The 12,908-nt window shown below is 41.0% G+C and overlaps 1 protein-coding gene, 1 long non-coding RNA gene and 3 pseudogenes across 8 annotated transcripts in view; 3 read left to right on the forward strand and 2 right to left on the reverse strand.

Moving 5' to 3' along the window:
* Nucleotides 1-12,908, forward strand: part of LINGO2 (leucine rich repeat and Ig domain containing 2) — a 2,057,065-nt gene that overhangs the window by 1,030,374 nt on the left and 1,013,783 nt on the right. The gene's annotated exons all lie outside the window — the stretch shown is intronic.
* LOC134898384 (uncharacterized) overlaps nt 1-12,908 on the reverse strand; it is a 356,145-nt gene that overhangs the window by 11,294 nt on the left and 331,943 nt on the right. The window lies entirely within an intron of this gene.
* On the reverse strand, nt 2,541-2,658 carry LOC134945647 (5S ribosomal RNA; annotated as a pseudogene).
* LOC134945650 (5S ribosomal RNA) lies at nt 4,157-4,274 on the forward strand (annotated as a pseudogene).
* LOC134945652 (5S ribosomal RNA) lies at nt 10,652-10,769 on the forward strand (annotated as a pseudogene).

The following is a 12,908-nucleotide window of genomic DNA, read 5'->3' on the forward strand; positions in this document are numbered from 1 at the left end:
TAATCCCGGAGGTGTAAGTCTAGAAAGCGACTTGGCTGCTCCAAGAGACCGCCATTGCCAGACATGATGGGTCTGCCCGGTGGTTTTTTTAGATCTTTATGTATCTTGGGGAGAAGATAGAAGGTCGGTGTTTTTGGATTCTGTACGGCCAGGTATTTGTGTTCTTGTTTGGTGATCGTTCCCGTGGTTAGAGCTTCTTCTATTAATCCAGTGTATTCCTTCAAGAATCGTGATGTGGGGTTGCTCAGTAGTCGTTGGTAGCAGGTGGTTTGTTTTAACTGACGAAGTGCTTCTGTGACATACATCTTGCTCGGCCAAAGGACTATGTTCCCTCCTTTGTCTGAGGGTTTTATTATTACCTCCTTCCATTCCTGTATTTCTTTTAATGCTGCTTTTTCTCCTGCATCCAAATTTGGTGGAAAGAAATGAAGTCTATTGCGATTTTTCTTTTGAATTGTGTCAAATTCTCGGGATACCATATCCATAAAGACTCTAATTTCTGGGCTATTATTGTCGGGGGGAAAGAAAGTCGATTTTCCTTTGCATATAGGACGACGTTTACTAGTCGTTTCCAGCCCGGATTCCAGTTGAAGTTCTTCTAGAATTTCAATCATGCCCAAATCTTCCGTGTCCCAGATGGGATCATTGTCGGCCAGAGCTTGTGTAGGATCTTGTTTCTTGAAGAATTTCTTTAGGAGTAATTTTCTCCCATACATTCTCAGATCTTTCTCCCACAGGAATCTATTAAACGGTTTGGATGGTGAAAAAGATAATCCCTTGCTTAGGACCTTAGTTTGTTCTGGGGTGAGTATTCTCTCAGATAGGTTTATGATCTTTAGATGATGCATGGTGGATTGATTTATCGAGCCTTCCTCTGTCGCTCCGGATACCTCGAGGACCGTGGGGTGTCCCAATTGTTGTTCCTTCCTCTGTCTCTTCTTTCTCCCCCTCCGTATTGGCCTCCTGGTCTGGTTCTTCCTCTTGTTTTCTGGCCCCGACCTAAAAAATAAGGTGAGTCCTCTCTATCCTCTGGGATATAGTGGGTACGTGGGGCGTCCGTCACTTCGTTTGCTGAATCTTCGCTATTGGATGATTCGAACTCGGAGAAAGTGTAATCCTCTTTTGGTTTTCTCTCTCTGTGCTTCGGGGGCTGTGTGTTCCAACGAAATTGATTGCCCTGAGAAAAATCCCGTTTGTCCCTTTGTAGTTTGTTCCGCTTGCGTTCTATGATGTTTCTCTCATAAATCTCCAGGTCTCTCTTGTGTTTTTCAAACGTAGATTGGAACGAGAGATCCTTTTCCCACTTTTCCAGACTTTTTCCGACCTCCTCTATTTCTTTTTCTACCTGATCCAGGATCAGGGTGTCGTGTTTGATGAGTATATGTATCAATTCACTGGAACATTTGAGAAGGGTGTTTTCCCATTCCTCCTTCAGATTGTCTGTGGCTAAGGGAAAAGAGGGAAAGATCCTGGGTCTGAGGCCTCTGGGTACGATTTTATGTTTATTATAATTCTCGAGAGTGGTAATGTCCCAAGTAAGTCGTATTCTCCTTTGTAGTGTTTTCTGGAGTTTGGTTAATGGGCCCCTCCAATCGATAGTCGAGCTTTCTGGATCTCCAATTTCAGAAAAGAGATCTCCAAAACCCTCAGTATTTCTACGTCTGGTAAGTTCAGTTTTTAGGGAAAATGAGGACATTATAGACTATTCTGATGTTCTGGTGGATACTGAGTTGATCCAGACCAGTGGTAAGGGAAGAGAAGATCCACCAACCACTGAGTAGATTTGTGAATTAGTTAAACTGTGCAGGAATCGGAAACTGATCTAGGATCAGCAAAATTACAGGTTTACCAGGAAGGTTGATGATTCCGCACCAGTATTGCACAATTACATGTGTTTATCAGGACCAGTATACATTTGTACGGAGATAATCTCTTATTATTATCTGGTGGTGCACCCAGAGTCAGGAAAGGGCTAGAGCAAACGAAGAGTGAAGAAGACTCTTTTTTGGGTGCACTCTTATTAAGTATGTATTTATGAAATTTGTTAAAACATACAATTTTTATTATATTTAATTAAAATATTGTCCGTATCCACTCATATTGCATTTGTAGGAGGAACAAGTCAAAAAATGGGGTTATGTCCTGGTTTGATCTATCCCAATATAGACTGGCATGGGGGTGTAGATATATTAACCATACACCTGTTCTCATGCCATACCAGTACAAGCTGTGCTTGTTTTAATGGGACCAAAATAGGTCATGCAAAAATATGTATCAGTTACACCGGGATTATGTGTACCAAATAAACTATCTCGTCTAGTCTTAGCCACTTAAGCCCTCAATGGGTACTTGATAGGATAGAACTGAAAAGATTAGGTTCTATTGAGTCTCGCCTAAGAAGATGATGGTTAAGGAGACCAAAAATTGGTGATATACCGATGTTCTTGCCTGAATAGAATCAAGAAAATTGTATGAGATGGGAAGGAAGAAGTAGTGGTGATACTGCTGTTGGTATTCGAGTTTTGATTTGGAACAACCTCAGATTACTACACTGGGTATTCTTTGAGGGTCACCCCTCAAATACTGACCCAGCCCATCACCGTTTTGCTTCCAAGATCAGACGAGATTGGGCTCTAGCGGTGAGGTATGGTAGTAACCTATGAATGAGGAGTTCCACTCACCAATGAGAGTGCACCTATTTAATAGATTTAAGGAAGAAGTGTGGATCTGCTGTCCTGTTAGACCTGGGATTGCTCCCAGGAATCATGGATGAGAGTCCACGAAAATAGAAAAGGTATTGAATTCTTTATAAGAAATAAGAAAGTAACATAGTGCATAGATTCAGGCAATTTATAGACAAAATGTGCATGTAAAATTGCAGATAAGTTTGCACATCAGTATTATCTATGGTATATATTCACACTGAAAACCCAGCAAAAATGCCCTTTTCTGGGTGAGGATTTCATCCAAAACACTTTCATTTAAATATATAGGTAATATATCCAAGGGTGCTATCAAGTGAGGTCTCAGATACAATGTATCAAATATTGTCTGACGAGCAAAAAGAATAATATTATATCAGGTATAACATGTATGTATCAAGACTAGGGCTATCATCTTATATGCTATCAATTAGTTATAATAACTGATAAAAATAAAAATTATTATATTAGTATGAAAGGTGATACCAATTACTGCCCAGGTCCCTGGGTCAGTCAAGGGTGAGGATAATAAAGATATTCTCCCGTGTGAGAACCTTTTTGCATGCCTGGTTCAGAATCCTTCTTGCATATTGTAGGAATCAAGGTCCTTACTGCATATTGGATAGGAATTAGGTAGCAGGAGCTGAACCTGCAATTAGGAAATCACAGCCATTGGCTGACTAATTAATACCAGGGCTTTTAAACCCTGCATCACGCCAGGATAGCAGCAATGGAAGTGAGCAAGCCCGTGGACACGGGTGAAACGCGTTTTCCTACCTAATTCCTATCCAATATGCAGTAAGGACCTTGATTCCTACAATATGCAAGAAGGATTCTGAACCAGGCATGCAAAAAGGTTCTCACACGGGAGAATATCTTTATTATCCTCACCCTTGACTGACCCAGGGACCTGGGCAGTAATTGGTATCACCTTTCATACTAATATAATAATTTTTATTTTTATCAGTTATTATAACTAATTGATAGCATATAAGATGATAGCCCTAGTCTTGATACATACATGTTATACCTGATATAATATTATTCTTTTTGCTCGTCAGACAATATTTGATACATTGTATCTGAGACCTCACTTGATAGCACCCTTGGATATATTACCTATATATTTAAATGAAAGTGTTTTGGATGAAATCCTCACCCAGAAAAGGGCATTTTTGCTGGGTTTTCAGTGTGAATATATACCATAGATAATACTGATGTGCAAACTTATCTGCAATTTTACATGCACATTTTGTCTATAAATTGCCTGAATCTATGCACTATGTTACTTTCTTATTTCTTATAAAGAATTCAATACCTTTTCTATTTTCGTGGACTCTCATCCATGATTCCTGGGAGCAATCCCAGGTCTAACAGGACAGCAGATCCACACTTCTTCCTTAAATCTATTAAATAGGTGCACTCTCATTGGTGAGTGGAACTCCTCATTCATAGGTTACTACCATACCTCACCGCTAGAGCCCAATCTCGTCTGATCTTGGAAGCAAAACGGTGATGGGCTGGGTCAGTATTTGAGGGGTGACCCTCAAAGAATACCCAGTGTAGTAATCTGAGGTTGTTCCAAATCAAAACTCGAATACCAACAGCAGTATCACCACTACTTCTTCCTTCCCATCTCATACAATTTTCTTGATTCTATTCAGGCAAGAACATCGGTATATCACCAATTTTTGGTCTCCTTAACCATCATCTTCTTAGGCGAGACTCAATAGAACCTAATCTTTTCAGTTCTATCCTATCAAGTACCCATTGAGGGCTTAAGTGGCTAAGACTAGACGAGATAGTTTATTTGGTACACATAATCCCGGTGTAACTGATACATATTTTTGCATGACCTATTTTGGTCCCATTAAAACAAGCACAGCTTGTACTGGTATGGCATGAGAACAGGTGTATGGTTAATATATCTACACCCCCATGCCAGTCTATATTGGGATAGATCAAACCAGGACATAACCCCATTTTTTGACTTGTTCCTCCTACAAATGCAATATGAGTGGATACGGACAATATTTTAATTAAATATAATAAAAATTGTATGTTTTAACAAATTTCATAAATACATACTTAATAAGAGTGCACCCAAAAAAGAGTCTTCTTCACTCTTCGTTTGCTCTAGCCCTTTCCTGACTCTGGGTGCACCACCAGATAATAATAAGAGATTATCTCCGTACAAATGTATACTGGTCCTGATAAACACATGTAATTGTGCAATACTGGTGCGGAATCATCAACCTTCCTGGTAAACCTGTAATTTTGCTGATCCTAGATCAGTTTCCGATTCCTGCACAGTTTAACTAATTCACAAATCTACTCAGTGGTTGGTGGATCTTCTCTTCCCTTACCACTGGTCTGGATCAACTCAGTATCCACCAGAACATCAGAATAGTCTATAATGTCCTCATTTTCCCTAAAAACTGAACTTACCAGACGTAGAAATACTGAGGGTTTTGGAGATCTCTTTTCTGAAATTGGAGATCCAGAAAGCTCGACTATCGATTGGAGGGGCCCATTAACCAAACTCCAGAAAACACTACAAAGGAGAATACGACTTACTTGGGACATTACCACTCTCGAGAATTATAATAAACATAAAATCGTACCCAGAGGCCTCAGACCCAGGATCTTTCCCTCTTTTCCCTTAGCCACAGACAATCTGAAGGAGGAATGGGAAAACACCCTTCTCAAATGTTCCAGTGAATTGATACATATACTCATCAAACACGACACCCTGATCCTGGATCAGGTAGAAAAAGAAATAGAGGAGGTCGGAAAAAGTCTGGAAAAGTGGGAAAAGGATCTCTCGTTCCAATCTACGTTTGAAAAACACAAGAGAGACCTGGAGATTTATGAGAGAAACATCATAGAACGCAAGCGGAACAAACTACAAAGGGACAAACGGGATTTTTCTCAGGGCAATCAATTTCGTTGGAACACACAGCCCCCGAAGCACAGAGAGAGAAAACCAAAAGAGGATTACACTTTCTCCGAGTTCGAATCATCCAATAGCGAAGATTCAGCAAACGAAGTGACGGACGCCCCACGTACCCACTATATCCCAGAGGATAGAGAGGACTCACCTTATTTTTTAGGTCGGGGCCAGAAAACAAGAGGAAGAACCAGACCAGGAGGCCAATACGGAGGGGGAGAAAGAAGAGACAGAGGAAGGAACAACAATTGGGACACCCCACGGTCCTCGAGGTATCCGGAGCGACAGAGGAAGGCTCGATAAATCAATCCACCATGCATCATCTAAAGATCATAAACCTATCTGAGAGAATACTCACCCCAGAACAAACTAAGGTCCTAAGCAAGGGATTATCTTTTTCACCATCCAAACCGTTTAATAGATTCCTGTGGGAGAAAGATCTGAGAATGTATGGGAGAAAATTACTCCTAAAGAAATTCTTCAAGAAACAAGATCCTACACAAGCTCTGGCCGACAATGATCCCATCTGGGACACGGAAGATTTGGGCATGATTGAAATTCTAGAAGAACTTCAACTGGAATCCGGGCTGGAAACGACTAGTAAACGTCGTCCTATATGCAAAGGAAAATCGACTTTCTTTCCCCCCGACAATAATAGCCCAGAAATTAGAGTCTTTATGGATATGGTATCCCGAGAATTTGACACAATTCAAAAGAAAAATCGCAATAGACTTCATTTCTTTCCACCAAATTTGGATGCAGGAGAAAAAGCAGCATTAAAAGAAATACAGGAATGGAAGGAGGTAATAATAAAACCCTCAGACAAAGGAGGGAACATAGTCCTTTGGCCGAGCAAGATGTATGTCACAGAAGCACTTCGTCAGTTAAAACAAACCACCTGCTACCAACGACTACTGAGCAACCCCACATCACGATTCTTGAAGGAATACACTGGATTAATAGAAGAAGCTCTAACCACGGGAACGATCACCAAACAAGAACACAAATACCTGGCCGTACAGAATCCAAAAACACCGACCTTCTATCTTCTCCCCAAGATACATAAAGATCTAAAAAAACCACCGGGCAGACCCATCATGTCTGGCAATGGCGGTCTCTTGGAGCAGCCAAGTCGCTTTCTAGACTTACACCTCCGGGATTATGTTCTTCAACTACCTTCATATTTGAAGGACACATCGGATCTTCTGCGCAAAATTCACAATATCCCTTTTGAGGATAGCTTCCACCTTGTGACTCTGGATGTCGAAGCGCTATACACCAGCATCGACCACCAGGCAGGTTTAAGGGCCACCAAGTACTTCTTGGATGGAGGAGAGAAAAGTACCTTTAATGATCTCCTATATTCCCTATTAGCCTTTGTATTACAGAAGAACTATTTTACGTTTCAAGAACAATTTTACCTCCAAATTAGGGGTACCGCTATGGGGGCAGCATGTGCACCAACGTATGCGAACCTCTTTCTTGGGTGGTGGGAAAAGATGTCTGTGTTTACAGATAACAATGACAAATACACAGTACACATCATCCTATGGCTGCGATACATAGACGACATATTTGTCATCTGGGATGGAGAATCTGAGTTACTTCTGGAATTTATTCAAATTCTCAACACAAACAATCTGAACTTGAAATTAACGCATACCATCAGCCAAGATCGGATAGCCTTCCTGGATGTCCACATATACAAATCCCCCAAAGGATATCTGGCAACTGAATTGTACAGAAAAGAAACCGCAACCAATACTCTATTATTCCAAACGAGCGCACATTTCCCACCAACGGTGGAAAATATTCCCAAGGGAGAATTCTTAAGACTCAGACGCAATTGCTCTGAGGAAGAGGTTTTCAAAGTTAAAAGCCGGGAATTGACAAAGCGATTACTAGAAAGAGGCTACAGTAAGCGCTCATTGAAGAAGGCATGTACCGGAGTAACCAAAATATCCAGAGATTCTCTGATCTTTCAAACCAAATTGACAACACCTCAGGAGAAGGATGAGAAGATCAGATTCATTGGGACTTTCTGTCCGGAATGGAGGCTAATTAAAAAGGCAATAGAAAAACATCTCCCCATTCTGAAATTAGACAGTGACCTAGCACCCTTCATAGACAACAGTATTCAGATGAGTTGGAGGAGAGCAAAGAACATCAAAGATCTCCTAGTCAGGAGTCACTTTCAGAAACCAAAGGTCAAATCAAATACACCAACGGGCTCCTTCCCCTGCGGACATTGCAAGGCTTGTTCCCTCATATCGAAGACTACCTCTGTGATTGACCGTTTTGGAGATCCCATTCAGATCAAACATTTCTTTAACTGCAGCACTCAAGGAGTCATATATTGTATAGAGTGCAACTGCAATTTAAAATACGTCGGGATGACGACAAGAAAACTGAAAGAACGCATATTGGAACATGCAGGAAATTGTCGAAATGTCAATACAGATCTGACCAGGATGAAAAAACTGACTCCGGTGGCACGACACTTTCACTCCCATCACACGGACTTCTCAAAAGAATTTAAAGTGTTTGGTCTGGATAAAATTCAACTGGGAATAAGAGGAGGTGATATGACGAAAGAACTGCTCAAACGGGAAACAGAATGGATTTTCAAATTAAACACATACAAACCTCAAGGACTGAATGAAAGCATTAATTATAGTGCCTTCCTCTGAAAAATAACTATAACAACAAGAATAGTTTAACCATTACTACCAATTGCATAATAATAAAATTGTATAAAATTATTTCTTACCTATCCTGGCATTCACCCAAGTTAAGCAACCCTTTCTCAATAGGCACTCTCACTTTTAATTTTATATTTATATTTATATAAATGGTATATAATCAGCATCATATTTTTAACATCTCACTTATTTATCAAATATATATTTTTATTCACCCAATCACCCCATATATCTCTCTATCTCACACACAAACTAATACCCCACCATACACCTACTTTCCAAACCTAACACTAGCAATCCCCCCAATCCCCCCTTTCCCCACATTATTATTAATTAACTTTCCCAACACTTCCCCTTACTCACTACTAATCACCATACCCCACACTCCCCTCCCTACTTCACCCACATGGTACACAACAATATGGTTTTACACTCGGGCACTTTCCCCTCCCATTCCCCCCCCCCCCAACCCCCCCCCCCCCCTTCCCCCCGCACAATGCTGTCATATATTTGGCAAACCTGGCACAACACCTCAACAATAAAAACACTATGGTGGTCTTAATTTAATGTACATAAAGAAAATAATTTTTATTCAAATAAAGTTTAGAATTCAGAATTAATAGTTTCACAATTTTAATTTGATTTTTAGATTGCACTATTCATCCCCTCTCCCTATTCCTTACTTCCTTCTACTTACCCATGGGACCTCGCTACTGCTATCCAACACTAAATCACTTCTCTAACCGAGATATATAATTATAAGTATATGGCAGTAACATAATTGCTTATTCCGATGATCAATGACTAAGCAATAATCTAGCTCCATAACCAGAGCATCCCTCATTAATAATTCTTAATTAATTTTTAACCTTCCCGAAAACGAGACCGCCCCTCCACCCTCCTTGTCTCCAGCAAGCCTTAAAACCCATTTGGTTGCTCAGCAAACCATACTCATAGAGCTAGGTTAGCAGAATGTGTACCGCTTCTCTTGCCGTCCAGGATCGGAGATCTCCGCCAGACACTGTTAGGTTGCTAGGCAACCACATATACAAATGCGGCCTCTGCCGATTTGATCGAGAGATGCATTCTCCACTAGAACCCTGTGTCATGCTCGACACTCACGAGCCAGGCACAACAGACTTCTCCTGCGTCCGGAAAGCCGAGGCTATTTAGAATCAGTCACCCGCGCTAAGTCCGTGTATGTCAGGTTGCCTAGCAACCGCATACACATACCTCACGAGCCAGGCACAACAGACTTCTCCTGTGTCCGGAAAGCCGAGGCTAATGAGAATCAGTCACCCTCGCTAAGTCCGTGTATGTCAGGTTGCCTAGCAACCGCATACACATACCTGGCGTGAGCCTACGATTGGTCATCTCTCCTTCCGGCCGGGACCTGGGACCTCCCCCTCACCCCGAATAGGCTGATGCTTCCAGGGTTGCCAAGCAACCCTACATACATACAGCTTCCGCCTAAACACAGCAGGAGCTGAACCTGCAATTAGGAAATCACAGCCATTGGCTGACTAATTAATACCAGGGCTTTTAAACCCTGCATCACGCCAGGATAGCAGCAATGGAAGTGAGCAAGCCCGTGGACACGGGTGAAACGCGTTTTCCTACCTAATTCCTATCCAATATGCAGTAAGGACCTTGATTCCTACAATATGCAAGAAGGATTCTGAACCAGGCATGCAAAAAGGTTCTCACACGGGAGAATATCTTTATTATCCTCACCCTTGACTGACCCAGGGACCTGGGCAGTAATTGGTATCACCTTTCATACTAATATAATAATTTTTATTTTTATCAGTTATTATAACTAATTGATAGCATATAAGATGATAGCCCTAGTCTTGATACATACATGTTATACCTGATATAATATTATTCTTTTTGCTCGTCAGACAATATTTGATACATTGTATCTGAGACCTCACTTGATAGCACCCTTGGATATATTACCTATATATTTAAATGAAAGTGTTTTGGATGAAATCCTCACCCAGAAAAGGGCATTTTTGCTGGGTTTTCAGTGTGAATATATACCATAGATAATACTGATGTGCAAACTTATCTGCAATTTTACATGCACATTTTGTCTATAAATTGCCTGAATCTATGCACTATGTTACTTTCTTATTTCTTATAAAGAATTCAATACCTTTTCTATTTTCGTGGACTCTCATCCATGATTCCTGGGAGCAATCCCAGGTCTAACAGGACAGCAGATCCACACTTCTTCCTTAAATCTATTAAATAGGTGCACTCTCATTGGTGAGTGGAACTCCTCATTCATAGGTTACTACCATACCTCACCGCTAGAGCCCAATCTCGTCTGATCTTGGAAGCAAAACGGTGATGGGCTGGGTCAGTATTTGAGGGGTGACCCTCAAAGAATACCCAGTGTAGTAATCTGAGGTTGTTCCAAATCAAAACTCGAATACCAACAGCAGTATCACCACTACTTCTTCCTTCCCATCTCATACAATTTTCTTGATTCTATTCAGGCAAGAACATCGGTATATCACCAATTTTTGGTCTCCTTAACCATCATCTTCTTAGGCGAGACTCAATAGAACCTAATCTTTTCAGTTCTATCCTATCAAGTACCCATTGAGGGCTTAAGTGGCTAAGACTAGACGAGATAGTTTATTTGGTACACATAATCCCGGTGTAACTGATACATATTTTTGCATGACCTATTTTGGTCCCATTAAAACAAGCACAGCTTGTACTGGTATGGCATGAGAACAGGTGTATGGTTAATATATCTACACCCCCATGCCAGTCTATATTGGGATAGATCAAACCAGGACATAACCCCATTTTTTGACTTGTTCCTCCTACAAATGCAATATGAGTGGATACGGACAATATTTTAATTAAATATAATAAAAATTGTATGTTTTAACAAATTTCATAAATACATACTTAATAAGAGTGCACCCAAAAAAGAGTCTTCTTCACTCTTCGTTTGCTCTAGCCCTTTCCTGACTCTGGGTGCACCACCAGATAATAATAAGAGATTATCTCCGTACAAATGTATACTGGTCCTGATAAACACATGTAATTGTGCAATACTGGTGCGGAATCATCAACCTTCCTGGTAAACCTGTAATTTTGCTGATCCTAGATCAGTTTCCGATTCCTGCACAGTTTAACTAATTCACAAATCTACTCAGTGGTTGGTGGATCTTCTCTTCCCTTACCACTGGTCTGGATCAACTCAGTATCCACCAGAACATCAGAATAGTCTATAATGTCCTCATTTTCCCTAAAAACTGAACTTACCAGACGTAGAAATACTGAGGGTTTTGGAGATCTCTTTTCTGAAATTGGAGATCCAGAAAGCTCGACTATCGATTGGAGGGGCCCATTAACCAAACTCCAGAAAACACTACAAAGGAGAATACGACTTACTTGGGACATTACCACTCTCGAGAATTATAATAAACATAAAATCGTACCCAGAGGCCTCAGACCCAGGATCTTTCCCTCTTTTCCCTTAGCCACAGACAATCTGAAGGAGGAATGGGAAAACACCCTTCTCAAATGTTCCAGTGAATTGATACATATACTCATCAAACACGACACCCTGATCCTGGATCAGGTAGAAAAAGAAATAGAGGAGGTCGGAAAAAGTCTGGAAAAGTGGGAAAAGGATCTCTCGTTCCAATCTACGTTTGAAAAACACAAGAGAGACCTGGAGATTTATGAGAGAAACATCATAGAACGCAAGCGGAACAAACTACAAAGGGACAAACGGGATTTTTCTCAGGGCAATCAATTTCGTTGGAACACACAGCCCCCGAAGCACAGAGAGAGAAAACCAAAAGAGGATTACACTTTCTCCGAGTTCGAATCATCCAATAGCGAAGATTCAGCAAACGAAGTGACGGACGCCCCACGTACCCACTATATCCCAGAGGATAGAGAGGACTCACCTTATTTTTTAGGTCGGGGCCAGAAAACAAGAGGAAGAACCAGACCAGGAGGCCAATACGGAGGGGGAGAAAGAAGAGACAGAGGAAGGAACAACAATTGGGACACCCCACGGTCCTCGAGGTATCCGGAGCGACAGAGGAAGGCTCGATAAATCAATCCACCATGCATCATCTAAAGATCATAAACCTATCTGAGAGAATACTCACCCCAGAACAAACTAAGGTCCTAAGCAAGGGATTATCTTTTTCACCATCCAAACCGTTTAATAGATTCCTGTGGGAGAAAGATCTGAGAATGTATGGGAGAAAATTACTCCTAAAGAAATTCTTCAAGAAACAAGATCCTACACAAGCTCTGGCCGACAATGATCCCATCTGGGACACGGAAGATTTGGGCATGATTGAAATTCTAGAAGAACTTCAACTGGAATCCGGGCTGGAAACGACTAGTAAACGTCGTCCTATATGCAAAGGAAAATCGACTTTCTTTCCCCCCGACAATAATAGCCCAGAAATTAGAGTCTTTATGGATATGGTATCCCGAGAATTTGACACAATTCAAAAGAAAAATCGCAATAGACTTCATTTCTTTCCACCAAATTTGGATGCA

The sequence above is a fragment of the Pseudophryne corroboree genome, chromosome 1 (genome assembly GCF_028390025.1).
Source record: "Pseudophryne corroboree isolate aPseCor3 chromosome 1, aPseCor3.hap2, whole genome shotgun sequence".
NCBI lineage: Eukaryota > Metazoa > Chordata > Amphibia > Anura > Myobatrachidae > Pseudophryne > Pseudophryne corroboree.